This window comes from Oryza sativa, chromosome 7, assembly GCF_034140825.1.
Source record: "Oryza sativa Japonica Group chromosome 7, ASM3414082v1".
In the NCBI taxonomy this organism is placed as follows: domain Eukaryota; kingdom Viridiplantae; phylum Streptophyta; class Magnoliopsida; order Poales; family Poaceae; genus Oryza; species Oryza sativa.
Window position 1 is genome coordinate 20,811,311 of NC_089041.1, and position 6,015 is coordinate 20,817,325.

The 6,015-nt window shown below is 38.8% G+C and overlaps 1 pseudogene; it reads left to right on the plus strand.

Moving 5' to 3' along the window:
* Nucleotides 1–426: 426 nt before the first annotated feature.
* On the plus strand, nucleotides 427–3,231 carry LOC107278056 (WAT1-related protein At5g64700-like; annotated as a pseudogene).
* The last annotated feature ends 2,784 nt before the right edge of the window (nucleotides 3,232–6,015 follow it).

Consider the following 6,015-nt stretch of genomic DNA (forward strand, 5'->3'; position numbering starts at 1 on the left):
GAAACAACACGCGCACACAACCACACAATTCGCCCGTATTCGTATGTGGTTGTGTTTTTTGCCAAGTGCACTTTAAATACAAACAAAAACTCTACAGTCTAACAGCACAACCACGCACATGTGCAAAATGTCCATATCTACGATTGATCTGCATCATCATCAACAGTGAAACTCCTAGCCTCCATCTCTCTTTATTGTACTTTTCTTTAGTCACCTTGTACATCATCGACAGTGTCATACCATACTGTAGGTTGTCGTGCCGGTGCTTTTACTGAGAGTGCTTTTAGCAATGTAGATACTGATCAGAGTGCTTTTAGCAATGTATATATAGAGAGGTTGCACACACAGCCTGAGGCACAAGCTTCAGAAGATTCAGAGAGTTGCAGAAATTAAGCTGCTTCTTCACATCAAGACGAAGTACTCAAGATGGGTAATGGCAGCATTAAGGCCTACGCGGCCGTTGTTCTGATCAGGATCATGTACTCGGTTATGCAAGTCGTGAGCAAGGTTGCCTTGGATCAAGGCATGAGCCCGTTGGTGTTTATATTCTATCGGCATACCGCTGCTGCCCTCGTGTTGATCCCTATTGCTTTTGTTCTAGAGAGGTCAACTTCTGTCAACTATGCCTTTTAAATTTTTTCCTTTAATTTGTGAGGAGAGCTTGTCAACTGTGGTTGATTGTGACTTTACTGTTTTTATTCTCAATTGTTTTGCAGGGGAAAAGCTAAACGGGTGACGTTAAAAAATGCAGGGAAAATGTTTATACATGCCTTATATGGGTAGGTTGAACTGTTTTGACTAAGTTTACAGACAAATATAGTAATATTTATAATACTCAATTAGTTTCATCAAATCAATAATTGAATATATTTTTATAATAAATTTTTTTTAGTTGAAAATGTTACTATTTTTTTTCTACAAAGTTAGTCAAACTTAAAGCACGTTTGACTTTGACCAAAGTCAAAACGTCTTATAACCTGAAACGAATGGTGTACTAGCTACTATCAAATGGTTGTACACTCGGTAGCATCAGAATCTTTAAAAAAAAAGTTGATTTCTATGTAATACAAAAATAATACCGTCTATCACAACGGAACGATCGGTAGTGTAGAGCTAATATTGTGTGCCTATAACTAACGAGTACACTGACCGCTAAAATGTCGCATTTCGTTGGCTTTAGCTAATAAGTCGTAGAAAAATAAACGAGACAGCAGAAAATATACAATTTCTACTCTTATGTGCTTAAAAGCCAAGACTTCAAAAAAAAGTAACTAAAAATGCTTAGAATAATTTAAAATTAAGTCTAGGAATTTAAATTTTATCTGTCGCCTATAAGCCAATAATAAAACGACGTGGTCATAAGTTAATTAGCAAGCCTCAGCTCCTCTTAAATGTTAATAGTGGGACTTGGAGAAGGTTGATCGTGTGTGTGCCTTCCAGTCCTCTGATACTGACAGTCATGTCTGGCGAATTAATGACATACCTTGAAAAATCGGTAATCTGAGCATTTTCACGCTTATTCGTATATTGCATAATTCGTATGTATGTAATACTCCCTCTGTTTCGAAATGTTTGATATCATTGACTTTTTAGCACATATTTGACCGTTCGTCTTATAAAAAACTTTTGTGAAATATATAAAATTATATGCCTACATGAAAATATATTTAACAATGAATCAAATGATAGGAAAAGAATTAATAATTACTTAATTTTTTTAATAAGATGAACGGTCAAACATGTGCTAAAAAGTCAACGGCATCAAACATTTCAAAACAGATGGAGTATTTCTTTAATGTATTCAGAAAAAGAGTTCAATTTTTTAGTAATTTTACATTTTTTATCCTTATAGAATTTCGTTTAATAAACACAAAGCTGTTTTCAGTTTGGAGTCTGAGTTGTTCACGATTTAATCTCAGGGTGACAGGATGTGGTGACTTCTTTAACCTTGGTCTGAATTATGCTTCAGCAACTTCATCATCAGCATTGTACAATGTTCAACCAGTGGTTACCTTCATCCTTGCAGTCATATTTGGGTAATGCAAATTTTACTTTGTACACCTAATAATGAAAATTCAAATTTAAATTAGTCTAGTAAAAATAATTATTAATCAATAAAAAATGAATTCATTTTAAATTAGTTTAATACACATACACTGTAGCATTAGTCTGAACAAGTTATTAATTTCTTGTGACAGGTTGGAGTCTATGAAACTGAAGAGATTCCATGGACATGTAAAATCGGCTGGTATTCTGTTCTGCATTGGCGGAGTCATCGTGTTGGCCTTCTATGAGGGGCCTATGTTCAAATCATTCAACCATCACCACCTCTTTCAGCAAGGCAGCAGCAGCAGTTCTTCTGCAGGAGACACCCACTATTCCAAGAAGCAATAGGCATTGGGAATTTTTCTCATGACGCTTTCTAACGTTTTAGCAGGCTTATGGAATGTGTTCCAGGTATACTCAAACTTCAGATTTGATGGCACTTCAGACCATGATTTCGATTGAGTATATTCAACATGGTTTTTTCTTTTTCCTATCCAGGGGCCGTTGATAGAAGACACTTCCAAGCTGATGAACACCACGATACAGATCTCATTCGCGTCAGTCCAAGCCTTTGTTGTGGCTGTTGCAGCCGAGAGGGACTTCTCCAAGTGGAAGCTTGGCTGGAATTTTGGCCTTGCTGCAATAATCTACAATGTAATTGAGCTTTCTGATGAAATGCTGTTCAATTTAAAATATTGCAAGTTTGCAACTCAAATGCTCAGCTAAACCTCTGTTTTTTCGATGAAACAAAATGTGGTTGCAGGGTGTGATTGTCACTGCACTTTCATACTACATGCAAATATGGACGATCGCGAAGAGGGGGCCAGTGTTCCTTGCCATGTCGATGCCACTTACTTTGATATTCACAATCATCATATCCTCATTCATTTTAGGAGAAGCAGTTAGCCTAGGGAGGTAAGTGAGACATCCTGAACTAATAACAGACTCGTAGTGCAATGAAAAAATTCATAATTTTTTTTCTTGACCTAACTCATTTGCTGATGTTGTTTAATCTAACTGTGCAGTATTGTTGCTGGAATACTACTAATTGGAGGCTTATTTAATGTTCTGTGGGGTAAAAACTTAGAGGAACATGATGAACTGAACAAGATAGGTCCAGCTATACCTGACTTGGAGATGCAGGATAAAGAGGCCCAAGTGCCTAATGACCGCGCAACAAATTGAAGGTCTAAAACCGAGAGATGTTACGGAAAGATGATGATGATCTACCAATTTAAATCTGCCTGATCTGGCACCAATTAATAGCATATGCTAGTAATTCTGTTATGCATTTATAATTAGGGCATGTACAATGGTGTCTAATAACGGGCGCTTTTTTTTTTTGTCATGCAAGACGTGGAAGAAAGAGATGTAAGAAAGGAGAAACATCGTTGCTACGCATGACAACGGCTTAGGGTCGACTCTTAGTATTTATTAACAGAAAGTTTATTGCATGAGGGTGAAGAAAAGGAAAGAAGTATAATAAAAAAATATTTATGCATTAATGGTTTAGAAATCTTATTGTCTCTACTATTGTAGGAGGATAATCTCTAGTGACATTAATTAATATATAGAAAGCTCATATTAGGCTCTATCTCTGTACATGCCCATGGAGAAGAAGCTCAAGTTGACATTAGAGAGAATATATGCCATATGTGGCTTCAACATTCAGTACTCCGCAACACCTCCTGTAGTGTTCTTAATCTGGCTGGACCGGCCACCATTAAACGGTGTAGCTCTCTCTTCTCACACTAATGTAGCAACTACTTTTTTTTTTCGCAAGGTGCAATTTCTAGTTTCTCAGAGTAAATGTGGTAACTCCTTTGAGTGTTCATGCCGTCCCCATGAGCCCAACCTAATTTTCCAGCACGATTGCAATAGCGATATGGCTTCGTTTAATTTTGTTTCTAACGATGCATGAAAGCCATTGATCAGGGAATTTATATTGCATTTGGCAATTATTACAGTACTCTGCTTAGTTCTGTGCTTACAAATTTACCATTTTTAAAGGGGTACTACCTCCTTTTCATATTATAAGTCACTTTGATTTTTTTTTAAGTTAAATTTCCTAAAAATTTGACCAAGTTTACCTGGGATGGAGTTAGTACTTCTTAAGAGTGATTATAAATTTGTAAGCACAAAACTAAGGAGGGCATTTGGACGATGGCCAAATACAATGGTGGCAAATAATTAGTTAAATTCTTTTACGCGTTCATGAAAAAAAAAAGTTGGTTAAATTCCCCATGCAGTCGTCGCGTTGCCAAGCTGCACCCATCGTCAACATGTCTCGGACGAAGCTCGACGCGATCGTTGTCGCCGGCCAGACGAAGCCTAGCCAAAGAAGCCGTCGCCACTGGCTAGGCGGCAGTGATGGAGTGGTTGTCGACAGCGGTGGTGGCTGTAAGATCAACGTGTGTTTTGATTTTTATTCTGTGATAAACAATTGGCATCTATGATTATTGGTTGTGATAATTGGAGATTATTATCGAAGTGGTTTTGAAGATAATTGATTTTCAGGTGATAAACAGGGTTTACTGTTTTGTCGGAACCGGTCAGACCGGGCGGTGGTTGCCGGTCAGACCAGCTCATGTGTAGCGGTCAGACCGGCCGACGTTGTGTCGGTTTCGGTTTCGGGTTGTTTCTTTTGATATCCGTGATTGTTTCATGATTATGGCTTCTAGATGGATACTATACGTATGTAATACTGTTGTTTGCTACTAATGAGTCAAGTTGGAGATAGCTTGGTCTTCGAATATGGTTTCTTTGTTTGTTTCATGTGTAGGTGACTCGATGCCTCGGGAGAGTATTTGCGGTGATGGACCGGGAGTCGGCTTGGTGGTAAGACGATGTCCGTGGTGGTCAGATATCATGCGGGATACTAAGGCTAGAGTTGATGCAAGTGGTTAATGGAGATTCCATATGGCATACGATGGAGGTATTGTGTGTGTATGGGATGCGGAGTTGAATTTGGAAGGAGTCCAAATTTGGTACGATTGGTTATGTAAAGTTTCTTTCTTATACTAGAGGGTTTCCTAAGGTGTTTAGGACTCTTAGTATGAGTTTGGTTCGTGGCTTTAGGCTGCCTACCTCATGTATAAATAGAGGGGGAGCGTGAGTCTTCCCGGTATCGCTTTGTATCGCTTTTGTATAGCTTTTGAGAGCTAGTTTAGTTAGGGTTTCGAGTTTAGTCGAGATTTTTGTAAGGAGTGTTGTTGGTGCACTTTGTAAACACAGATAGAAGCAATAAAGTTGTCATGTACTTTTAGAGTTCTTCGATTTGTGTTTCACCGGGTTTCGGCGGTCTAACCGGCATCTCAGCGGCGGTCAGACCGGCGGCGTAAGGGCGGTCAGACTGGCGGCGGCGACAGCAAGCGGCAGCTGATCAGGCGGTCAGACTGGAGTTCCAATCTCGGTCAGACCGGTGGCTTTCAGACGGTCAGACCGGCACGACTACCTCGGTCAGACCGTGATCCATCGATTTCGAGGGTAACTTTTATTTCCGTTAAAAGTTTTTGGTTTTTAGGTATCTCAACCATTCACCCCCCTTCTAGTTGGCTTAGTTCTTGTGATTCGATCCTACGGTGGCCGACTGACTGTTTGGGAGTGACAGAAGAGGAAGAATAGAGAAAGGGGAGCAGAGGCCGGCCTATTGCATGCCATGTAAACCTCTCTCAGTTTTCATGGAATTTTTAAGTGCGAGAACCACCTATGAAAATAGGGTATTTTTAGAGATGGTCCCACGAGAGAATAGCTTGTAAAAATCATAATTTTATCCCATTCTAAACATCATATCTAACATTAAGGCCCCGTTCATTACAGATTCTACCTCGGTTTCCTTAAACATTCTTTTTAACTGCTAAGTGATATATTTCATGCGATAATTTTCTATGTAGAAGTTGCTCTAAGATATCAAATAAATTTATTTTTTAGTTTTGTAATAATTAAAGCTTAGTTAATTACACGCTGGTA